This window comes from Cyanistes caeruleus, chromosome 1 (assembly GCF_971803275.1).
Source record: "Cyanistes caeruleus chromosome 1, bCyaCae1.hap1.1, whole genome shotgun sequence".
NCBI classification, from domain to species: Eukaryota; Metazoa; Chordata; class Aves; order Passeriformes; family Paridae; genus Cyanistes; species Cyanistes caeruleus.
Window position 1 is genome coordinate 81,299,244 of NC_141701.1, and position 12,519 is coordinate 81,311,762.

A 12,519-nucleotide genomic window follows, 5' to 3' on the forward strand; every position below is an offset into this window, starting at 1 on the left:
ATTATTTAAATGTTTTGATTTAAAGGCAGAGCTGTTAATGAGATACTGAGACCTATAATTATCCATGTGTCCAATTTCAGCAACAAAAGGAAAATCCTACAATAGATTAGAAAGAAAAAAGCCCACACAAACCACACAAAAACTTTAAATGTCAAAATATTGGTATTTGTTCAGCTTTTGGTGGGCGGTGTTTTGCAGTAGAAAGATTGTTTTGCTGTTTTGCTCCTGTTGATCTACCAGCTGTATAACAAAAGATTCTCTGATGTTAAGCTACAGTTCCCCAGAAATAGTGCTAGGATCAGCCCTGCCGTGTCCGATTATATACGACAGTGAGGGCAATTTTGCACAGTGTTTTGGGGAGCTCGTGGGAAAGTTTCTTGCAGAGCTCATTAATAGACTAAATGGAATGTCAGAGAGAACAAGAGGCAATTTCAAGATTGCAAGGATGTCCAGTGCCCCAAAAGGGATATCTAGTTGTTGGTGCAAATATCTTGTAGAATACAAGGATGAGAAGAAAAATGTATCTCCAACAAAAAATATAGCAGTGATATGCTCAAGAAGCTGCCTGTGATTCTTGTAAATAAATCCCTTGCCCCCTATTGTAAGCAACCAAAATGATACAATCTAATTGTCAGAAAGATGGGATTTTGCAGGCTAATTGCAAGTAATGTAGCTGGAGATTCAACTATTAAAAGGGAAAAAATTGTACTAGAACAAACAGAACAGGATCCCAAGAGATTAAATTAACAGTTTCAAATATGTATATCTCATCATGGCAGTGGTAATAGCTAATATACCTGTGTCATTATAACACTGTAAATTTAGATGCCTGTGACACCAATAATTAGGTGGTGATATTACTGCATTCCTGCATCCTCTATAGCAATAATAGTGCTGTGCCTCACTCTGCACAGTTCAGTGCATTTCAGCTTAGTCTTCTTACCTCCCTTTTACCTTGTCAGGCTCCAGTATTCATAACATGTGTCCAAAATGGAAGCAATAATATTGATACTTGTTTTATCTCTCTGATAGGGAGAGGGAAAATTTGCAAGAAGATTGTGTTTTAACCCCATGCAACCTGTGGTACTTTTGACTTGCAGGGAAATGTCAGAACAGAGATCATGGAGATCTCAGAAAAGTAACAAAGAGAAGGTTGTCTGAAGGTAGATGCACTTGAAATCACAATGAGGTCTATGCATGTTCAGTGTTTTGCTATAGCCTCTTCCAAAGAAGTGGAAGCTCTGTCCCTTTAACCATTACAAAATGGTTATTCATAAGGAGAGAGAGCCTTGACCTCCACAGCAGTACTATGAAATCCCTCAGATGCCTTGTCAAAAAGGTTTAATAGCATTTCAGTACAGGTGATACTGTAATAATTTACTTTTTGTTAGCAGTAACTCAAAAGGCTCTGAGGATCTGAACTCTCACATGAAGTAACCATATCCCAAAGCTAACAGATTAATGCACCGTTAAAACTTTTGGCCTTTTCTTCAGTCAAACTTTTTCCTTAGGGATGAATGGTTTAATACAGCAATCCAAAAATATATTCTGTAAGATAAGGGAGGAAAAAAAATCAACGCATCACACAGAGTTTGCTGAAAGTAACTACATCTACATTGCCTGTAAACCAATGCTTCTAGATCAGCTAGGGAGTTTTATTGTAACCAAGATGTAGACATACCTTATTTTACTGCACTTTTGGAGCAAGTAGAGGACAGACAAAGGCAAAAGAACAGACTGAAGCACTCTCCACAGCTAGTCAGCCTAATTATTAAATCTCAGCATTAGAGATGACTGTTGAACAGCTTAGTTCTCAGGGATGCTAACATAGAAAGCATTCATTCATTATGACCCTGTCCAGTCATTTGTCTTGAAGTTAAACCAGCTGGTGGGGGGTGATAGTTTTTCCTAAAGTTGAAAGAAAATTCCCTTATGTACTTTGGCTATGAAATAGTCATTTATTACTGGGCCATTGTCCGTCTGTGACAATTATTATCAAATCCTCATCTGAGGCATATAAGTGTATTGTGTGTTAGTGCAAGACCATGTGGGACCCATGCTGAAGAAAATAGCTTTCCTTTCCCTCATATTCTCAAGCTTATGACAATAAAATTGTATAAAATCCATTATTACGGTAGTGAAAATGTTGTTTCATCAAGTGATGAACATTGTGTTAAATTTATGAAAGTGAACATTTTCTCTGCTCTTTCTAATTGGACAAACAAATTTTCTTATGGCTTCTAGCATAAAAAAAAAATGCAGAGTCCTTTATTGGCTTCCATAGTCAAGCAAAATTCATAGGAAAGTAAAATACTCAGATCTTGGTCATGCTAAAACACTAGGAGTTCTATTATTGACTTTAATACAATCAACAGAATCTAAAAATTAGTCTGAAAAGCACATGTGGGATTCTTGTACTTGCTTTGAATTCTTTATGCCAGGTGAAAGGGCCAATGCTTTGTAAAGCACCTAAAATACAGTCAAGTACAATCACTACCAGTAAGAACCTCATGAGCATCCTCCTGAAAATTCTATATGCATCCAAAAGATAGTTCCCAACTCAGGGTATTTCTTAGTCTTCCCTTGTGGTGCAGTCTGTCTGCCTTGAAATAACTTCTGTTTCTTGCAACTTCTTTGCATGCCAAAGATCTCATAGAACTCTGGAGAATATCTCACTATAGTTTCCCAATGGACATGTGAGCAGACATTCCCATGAGTAATGTTGGAGTCCCCCGGTCCCTGAAATAGGTTTGGTTTTCTAGTGGAAGGATTACAGATAGCAAAGCTTTTCTTATGTTATGTATTTAGGGTAGGCCTTTTCAGAAAACATCAAGCTACTTCAAATTGGATTTTTGAACAGCAAATTTAACATTGACATGAACATGATAAATAGAACTGATCAGACAGGAAAAAAAGCTGTTTCACTGAAGCTGAAACATTCTGACACATCAGTTTTGATAAAGTTTTTGTCAGAAGGAGAAGAAAAAGATTAATCATTAAATTCTTAAGCATGGGTGCAATAACCTGTTTTGAGGAGTCCTACAGAAATCCAGTATTGTGATCCCTCTATGAATTAACAGGCATCTGGAATGAGAAATTCAGTTCAGTAGGAAACGAACTAATGCATCAGAATCTTTTATACCTTATTATAAGTGGAAATTAAGGCCCAGGAAGTCAAAGTCTTTGACAAAGACTTACTTCATACCGTTTTCTTAAGAGTTAGTGGTTTTTATTGGCTTTGAATATACCCTGACACAACTTCCATCTCATCTGAAGCCCCAAAACACTTCTTTGTGGCAATGTTAAATAATCGCGCTTCACTCATAAGGTCAGTTTAATTCTGTTACTTGTGAAACTACTCACTAAATACAAGACATTCAAACATTTCTAGCACACTAGATGATTACCATAACCATTATGACTGTCTTCATCCATTTACTTCAAAGTTCAGAATGGTGTAACTTCTTTCCAAAATGAGAAATTGTAAACAATATTTACAAACCACAGACTGGTTATTTGTTTGGTATTTTTTAAAATACATATAACCCTGAGAATAAAATCATTGAAAAACATGAGAACTTAAAGGTCATCAGGCTGTTTCTTGCAAGTTGTTACTAGAATTTGGGCTCATGCTATCTTCTTTGAGCTGCCTAAGTATGAGGTATCTTGTCATTATTGTAGACTTCTCTATTGTCTATAAAGAAGATTTTTACATCCAAAAGATAATTTTACCCATTCTAAAACAATTTACTAGGCTGTGCTTCACTTTAGGGTAAGCCAGAAAAGATTTGAGGAGAGCATTTAATGGCATCCATCTAGAACTACTTTCAAGTTGAAATAATAAAATCAAACTAAATGTTTGAAAAGTGTATAGCAAGCATGTCAAATTTTGCACTCTATAGTAGACAGCTACAATTTGGACATCCGTTACCCAGCACCAGCATTTGTGCTGCAAATCTACTTCTGCTTTCCCATACTACTACTGCTACTGTAGTCATAGTCAGAGACTTAGAAACTCTTCCAATTTCCAGATCATGTTTGTACCCTGATCACATAGTATAGGTAGTATCCCCAGAGAAGCAAAAACAAGAACGTGAAGTTGCAGCACACATCTGCTCTTCAGTCATTTGCAGGCTTTTTGACACAATCCCTTCCACAAATGAATGATCCAGAACAGACATTACAAACAATGTGTTGAAGTTACAGAAACAAAAATAGATGGATTCATATGAAGTACTCATTTGCATATGAGAAGGGATTTCCATAGGGGTGCTTGCAGAAAACCAAATGCATGAAAACTGTGAACATGGTTTCAATTTATGGTGATGCCCACAATGTCCCAACCCATGGCAGAGGGAGCTGGAACCAGATGATTTTTTAAGACTCCTTCCAACCCAAACTATTCTATATCATATAATTCCCACTTGCCTCATCCTACAATTTTCAGTTTCTGGTACACTTCAATGTTCTTGCTCACAGAGTGCCTAACTCAGTGAGGGAGCAGTCACAGCTACTACTGATTCCTCTATGAAGGGCCATGGTTCATCTGCTTGGAGGAAAAGACTCACACACTGTACAGCCACTGTGCCAAGTTTCAACAGGCATGGCAGGGACTTGCTGGGCAACTTTGTAATGTCACCACCTGCATTGCACTGAGAAAACTGCACGCAAAATTAACTTGGCCTGAACATAAACATTAGAAGCAATATTGCAAATTACCTTCCAGTTCTGATCATATCTCTGTTTTGTCTTAGACCATGGCAATAAAAAGTATTATTTCTTGCATTATAGCTTAGAATCAAGATACTGTTTCTAATAATAATTATTCCATTAATAATTAAGTTTCTAACATTTCCAGTTTTAAATTGGAGAGGGAAAGCAAGGGAGCTTCTCTACATTTTACTGGATACAACACAAAAAGAATTTTAACTTTTAAAATGTGAACTTTTAAAAAACTCTTTACATTTAAAGCATATACAAATTGTCCACATACTTTTCCAATCAATCAAATAAATACAAGACTGTATACTATGTGCATGAATGATACAATGAAATTACTAAGAAGCTCTGATTCACTTTCTTTAATCAAGGAAAAAAGTAAACTAGAACTGCTTTGAAGTATTCTACCTCATCTATTATTTTACAGGTTAAACGTTTATTACATTTACAAATGATTTAGTACAGAATTTTTCCCTAAGGTGTTTGCAAATTTGATGTCACTATGAAAGATTAATGTGTGTTTAAGCAAACCAGAATAGCCTAATTTAATTACTTAGGACAATTCTTAAATAATGCTTTACTGACTGCTCAGCAATTAGATGCGTTGCCTTAAGAAATATAGACTGAACATGTGGCGTGGTGAATCTCATTTGACAAGAAGACATTTATTTTCATTTCTTTGTCATTTTCTTGTAAAAGCTTCAGGTGTACAGTACAGTTGGTTTGAGCGAGATGTAGGCAGGGTGAGGGGTGAAACACAATTGTGTATCTGATGTGAGGAATTGCTGAAATGAGAGGACAGAACAGTGAGGCTGGCAAACATAATGGTGAGTTGACCTGCATGTGGTTAGACCCTGGGATCCTGGCAGGGCAACGTGGAGGCCAGCAGCTCCCTGAGCATCAGGGGCTCCCAGGTGGGTGACACCAGGGCCAGGGAAGCTGGGGTGTTCTGCAGGAGGCCCAGCCCTGGGTATCAAGCCCCTCCCTGGGATAGACCAAGGCCAGGACAGAGTCTTGCATGACAGCCTAGTTTGGAGGTCCCAAACTAGGTTGAGCCAGACAGGGAACTGGGGAGTTGGAGATGAACCCCACTGTGGCATTGTTGAGGCAGGGGCTGCTGGCCCCTTGGACCTGACTTGGGGTCCTGGGCCACGGCCAGAGTGGGGGGAGCTGCAGACACTGGGCAAGAATAGATCAGGACAGTTCTAGTTATAATTGTAAGAATTCAGAGGCAACAAATTAAATTTTTCTCACCTAACTTTCCATATGTACGATATAGGTGAAAATACCCTTTACAGACAGTAAAAAATGTGTTGAGACAATATTACATATTCATTAAACTGTTCTGATAATTAAAGAGTCTGTGTTTCGGGCCAAAATCTGCACCATAAAAATGACTAGATAAATATTTAATTAAAATAACATTTTTCCACAGCAAATGACATTTTACTGTATCTTGATCAGGAAACCAAATTACTGCTTTGTCGCCTATTTAAAGAGCACAGATTGTTAGATCTATTTATCCATCAATTAATGTACATTAATACAATTCCACTAATAGCTCTCTCAGTAAGAACAGTTTCAACATACTATCCAATGAAATGCAAAATCAGGCTTACTTTTTTGTACAATAAAAGTACAATATTTTTGTTTGCCACATCTATTTATGTATATCTGGAAATTTTACATCTTTTATGTTCAAATATTTTTAACATACTATGTAGAGAAATTTCTGTTCCATCTGAGCTCATTTCTGAATGTATTTTTTATTTCAGTTGCACAAAACCTTGCCTATTGCTTGTTTAGGAGGTTCTTTCCCCCCCAACACAACATTTTATGCAGTCCAGAGAAGCTGTAGCATTCTGTTTTTATTTAATCAAAAGTTCAGCAGTTTGTTCACTCCATATGGTGCAGATAATCTAAAGCCCTAACAGTATTAGGTAAAATACAAAGAATATCAAAGTAACTAGGAAAGGAAACATTAATTTTTCAAGGTTTTTGATATATCTGTTATGTAAAAATGGGTTACGAGGATCAGAAAGTGATGGTTCAATCAGTTTTATCTCCTGGGACTCAGATATAACTGGAGAAAACTGCGTTATAGTATTAGAGGTTTTGTTGTTGGTGGTTTTTTGGTATTTTTAAAGGCATGCAATAAAATAGCATATGTGCATGTGAAAATATTATCTGTGCACTCAGATTTTTTGCTGCTCTTTCTCCATTTCTTCTCCATTTCTACATATAATGTATTGAATGCTCCCATTATGAAAATTTTTATGTACCTGAGTGCATCAAAGCTCAGTCTCATGAGCTACTCTTTCACACATTGGCCATACAGAAAGATACAGCTGTCGTCTGACATGCCAAAAAAATCCAGGTCAGCAAGAGAAGTCGTGATGTGTTGCTGACAGAAGATATTAAGTGGCAAATTCAGTGAGGTTATATGACTTGCAAGTACTCACAATATACCAAATTTTATCTATGTATTTTCAAGGCGCTCATCAAAACTTCTTTCTTTGGCAAAGTCGTCTACTCCAGCTAAGTTTTAGAAAGATTGCTGTAAGAAGAAAAATTCCCTGTAAATACTACTACCACATAGATCTTTCTTCAGCTTTTAGGTACTGATTCAAGCGAAACATACGTCTTTCCCTTGAAACACATACACTGTATTTCCAGAGCAGTCTTAACTTTCTGTATGAATTTTTTAAGAAAGGAGAGATATCCAAAGCTGCAGAAAAAAGATGGTCTGTGGTCTGTGGTATGGATATACAAAAGATTTTAATGTAAGACTTAAAAATAAATAAAAAGCAAACAAAACAAAAAGTTTGAGAATTTCCTTTGAACAACTGATCCAGACTTTTCTGGTCTAGAAATACTGAGGAAATTGTAAAAAATCCAATTGATCCTGTAAGAGGTCAAATCTATTAAAAAAAAACCCACTAAACTCCCTCCTCCCCAAAAACAACACCAAAATATACCTTTTATTTCTGCCATCTCAAATACCAAGAAAAGATAACAATTTCTCTAGTCATCTGACCTTCTTCCTCAACAGAAGTGTGGGGTTTGTAATAAATGGGCAAAAGACAATTACCACTGCTCTGCAAGCATCTACAGGAATATTAATATTGAAGATCAATGCTTACTACATGAATTGGCAATTTCTTTAAAAGATACGGAGCTGCTTCTAATTCAAACAGCAGACATTTTGGTATATTAACAGCTGTAGCCTGGGTCACTATTTTATGCTGACAATACTTGCTTTCAGATAAGAAAAGTGAAAAAAGCTCAGTCCCAAAGGTATGAGTCAGAAGAGTCCTAGCTAATAAAATACAGGAACTGGGTATGGATGCTAGCTTTGGAACAGGCTGCAGGGAGCTGCAGAAACTGCAGGCCCATGGCCTCTCAGTCCTGCCTGAGAAGGTAGCCTGGGAATTCAAAGGAGGATTTCAAAACAATCCCTCAGAGACAGAAAACAACTACCAGGTGCTGTTTGTCTGTCCTCTTGTTCTCCTTGCAGGAGACAGTCAGGGGGGTTGTGTGCCCCTGACCAATGATGGTGATGTAGCACTTTGCTAACCAATAAGAGTTTCCTTTCTGTACTTTCCACGTATCTGTCTATAAGACAGGCCTGAAGCAATAAACTAGAGGAATTCTCGTGTTGAGACTCCCTTGAGGGTCCGTGTCGTTCTTTATCGTCGTTCCCAATCGGAACGACAACTGGGTATCTGGAGTATCTTGTCATTCGGCAAGACTCAGCTTAGAGTGTAACAGTAGTACCTGTAGAGAAGAAATAAAAAAAATCACTTGACATTAACCAGCAAACAAAGAATAGACAACTAAGAAACACATTGCATCTTTTGATGATTAAAAATTTTAGAATTATGAAATAGATTGTCACTCAGACTAAAAAAATATGAATTTTTTTGTAGAGTTTTTTAACCTACTATGTTAGTTTCAAGGAATAAATGGATATTCAAAAAGACCAAAGTTTTATAAGACATGTACTTGCTCTATGATTCTGAGTTCCTAAGTAGTTTGGCACAAATTCCTTGGGAAATATATGGAGGTCTTTATCAGAAAATGACATCTATCTGTCTGCTTGAAGAGTCTAAGGAAGAGATTATGAAATGGTTCAGACAGAGCCATTGAAGGGGGTAGGAGCATTCTGTGCAGAGATGTAGACTACAGCACATAAGATACAGTACCCAAAAAGTGTATGAAAAGAAACGCTTTAAAAACTAACCTGTCTATACACTGTTATTTAAGGATGCATGTCACTGTCAGACACAAAATGATTCACAAAGACAAGCTCAATATGGGATAAAGGAAGAGAGAGTCTTTATTCTGTTGCTTCAATATTTAGATTCTTGACAGTGACCACGGATTGGATAGTTAGGTTACCACCTTCCCGACCACACTGGTTGTGAGAAACGTCCATCAAAATAAGTATATTTAATGGAATGTATAAACACCTATGTTTATAGTTACTTTCCTGGGAAAGTCTCTAGAAACTAAGAAAAACAGTATCATAAGGCTGGATTCTCAGGGCGATAGTTGCACATTTCTCAGCTATTATTCTTTAGTGCGCAGTTGCTAAAAATCCAGGTACTGACGGTAGTCAAGTTTGTTAATAGTGGTTTGAAAGAAAACTGTAGCCTGAAACCATGACTGTATGGAAAGGAAAGAAAATTAAGTAGGTTGCACTCTGAGCAGGTTATTTATTATCAAACCATGAACTACTTCTGTCCTAAGAACTAGTGGTCAATTGGCCCAGAAGGGTACTTTATTAGTGCAAGATTTTGTCAGCAGTACAAAATAATCAGTAAATGCGACTCTGTTGATATTTATACTTGTAATTAATAGACCTAAATGTGGAGGTCTGAACTTGATTGGAAACTCTGATGTGAGCTTATCATTCTTTATTCAGAAAAATGCTTTATTTAGAAGAAAATACTACCCACTCCTTGTGAGAGCTTTACAAACGCCACATGTAATGGCTGTATGTGAGAAAGCCTAGTATCTTGATCCAGCTGAATTTTGAACTCACAGGAGATTAAATATTATGGCATTATATTTACATGTGGGAGGCTCAGGAAGTGTCAGGCCCAAAAAGAAAACCTCCATCTATCGCCATCATCCTTTCCAGAGGACCACAGGCCCGACATACGAAGCTGATCCTTGGATCAGCTCAAAGGAGCTCAAAGAAAATCTTCTGAAACAGGCAGTCAAACTCAGTATCTAGGAAACCCTTCTGTGAAGCCTTGTAGCTGAAATGAAGCTGAAATGATTTTTCAATCCCTTAACTGAATAGAGAAATTAAATCAGATTTGCACTTGTACGGGCCGAGGAGCCCAGGCGGTGCCGGCGGCTGCATTGGCCCCAGGGCTGGGCCCGGCTGAGCCCCTCAGCCACGGGCGGGCGGGCGAGAGCCCCGGGGAAAGCCTGGCCAAGGGAGGGCAAAACGCTGCCCGGCAGCCAGGGCTGAGCCAGGGGAACCGAGCCACAAACAGCCCTGCGAGCCCCGGGGGGACAGCGGGAGCGGGAGCGGGGCCGGCAGAGAGCCGGCAGGGATGGGGCTGCGGCCAGGGAGAGACCCCGGGCGGGCCGGTGGACGTGCCCGGAGGGAAACTGCAGCCATGGAGAGCCCACGCTGGAGCAAACTTATGCTGAAGGACTGCAGTCCAAACTGCAGCTGGAAAACAGCATGAGGAAGAAGGGGACTCAGAAAGGAGCTTTCTATGTTCTGACTGTAGCCTGCCTTGTCCCTCTGCACTGCAGTTACAAGGGAAATAGAGGAGTCAGAGGTGATGAAGTTGAACCTGGGAAAATGGGAATTGGGAGGAAATTATTTTAGGTTTTGTCTTTGTTTCTCACCATCCAACTCAATTTCAACTGACAATAATAAATTTGCTTTCTCCAGTCTGTGTCTTTTTTGTCAGTAATGGTAACTGGTAAGTCCCTGTCTTTATCTCTACCAATGACCTTTGTATCTTATTTTCTACCCCTGTCCTTTGAGGAGGGGGAGTGAGAAAGTGGCTGATGGTGTTTCTGGTAGCTGGCCGTGGCCAGCCCATCACAGAAATTAAATAGGAATAACCAAATTTAAATCAAATTTCTTTATTTCTTTAAACTTGTACCAGATTCAAAATCTAGTGTGTAAAATATAGCCAAGAGTAGGTTTTCTGTTAAAGAGGCTTTATCCTTTTGTTGTTAAGCTCGGTATTTTGCAGTATTTTGGATGGGATTGACAAGTGCATCAGTTTTGCAGATGGTGCAGCCAGGTAGTCCAATATGACTCATGGATTGGACTTGTTAGCAATTGATTGAAATCTTCAAATTCTGCAACAGCAATCACAATATGCCAAATAAGAGAGAGGAAACTGAGAACCTACACCTTTCTTTCAAAAGCACAATGAAGCAGGAGCCTGACATACTGTGCTGGAAGTCCATTATACCCTTTAGTGAAGGTTTAAAGAACCTTTTAAACAGAATTATAGTTTCTTTAATCTATTATACAAGCATTAGCAATTGTATTTTTACTATATTTTAGATTGCAGTACTAGGAGCAGTGAAAATGTTTTTGGGTTTTTTTTATCTCAGTTTCTTACATTATCTCATATACTTTCTCTGGCCTGGATTGTTCTGCTGATTCAAAGCATCAGGCACCCAGGTTTTGCACAGGTCCAACAGAAGTTCTTAAGAGAAGGCTCAATATTATTTTCAGCGGCAGTGAAATCCATACAGCAGTCCATTAGTTTTAGTTGAGGTACAGCCTGGGGTTTCATAGGCATGCTTTGTTACCTTAATGAACTGGGATAAATATCTTAAATATCCTGGTGAGGCTTGGTATTCTCTGATTTCAGGTTTGCACAGATTTCTGATGTAGTTCGATAAAGTGAAGCTAATGCAAGCAGTCAAACTTCTAGGTACAAGCCCTTAGCTACTAAAAAATCCCACTTGAATAAGTATTAAAAGCATGTCATTACAAATGGTGTATCTGATGAAGATGGCCCTGCTGTGGTGTAATTCTGTTTTGAAGATTAAAATACCACATTTGTGAATACTTTTAAAAGGTGATTTTTAGACCACTAGTGGGTGGTTATTTCTCCTGGAGAGCTCTCAATTTGCTGTCATACTCTCTATACTGAATTTTTACATATTCTGTCATGTCATCTGCCATCAGTGACTTGGTATCCTATTAGTTGTGTTAATATGCTTGCAACATTATCTTTCCTGGCATATTCCTTGTGCAGGTGACACGCTGAGGAGCAACCTTTTAAAAATCCAGTGAGAAGCAGTGTAGTGAAAATATTTACCCACACTTACTGTGGTCTGATTGGCACCTGTCCTGAGTGTTGATTACACTGCTTGAATTTAGACTTAGAACCGTGGAAATAACACTATGGTGCTGTCCTGTGCTATCAATGTTGTACTCTTTCAAAAATGCTGTTCTACTACTTTCTTTTTAAGCTAACTTGCATTTTGACCTATGTTTCTGTTCTGCTATATTTACTAAAGAAACTCATGGGTCACCAGTTAATTTATTAGTGAATTTATTAAACTGCCATGTATTCCATTTTGCAAACATCACAATTAACACCAATGTTTATACTTCTGGCATGACTTTCTGCTGATAGGTTGTTTTTATAAGGTCTTGATAGATTTTCTATGTCTTCAGGAAAATCCAGGTATCTTTTGTATCTCCTTTGCTGTAAAATATTCTTTCGTGACATTAACTTATTGGGTTGTTTCCCCCGAATTTAACAATTTTAACAATTTCATACTCACTATTTGTTTCCA

At 38.1% G+C, this 12,519-nt stretch overlaps 1 protein-coding gene across 1 annotated transcript in view; it reads right to left on the minus strand.

The window, feature by feature from the left end:
- Window positions 1-5,065: 5,065 nt before the first annotated feature.
- Window positions 5,066-12,519, minus strand: part of LOC111923877 (uncharacterized) — a 164,077-nt gene continuing 156,623 nt past the window's right edge. Inside the window, exons 5-6 of the mRNA XM_086894071.1 lie at window positions 8,435-8,496; window positions 5,066-8,055 (exon numbers count right to left, since the gene is read on the minus strand). The gene's annotated coding sequence lies outside the window, so the exon portion shown is untranslated. The remainder of the gene's footprint in view (window positions 8,056-8,434; window positions 8,497-12,519) is intronic.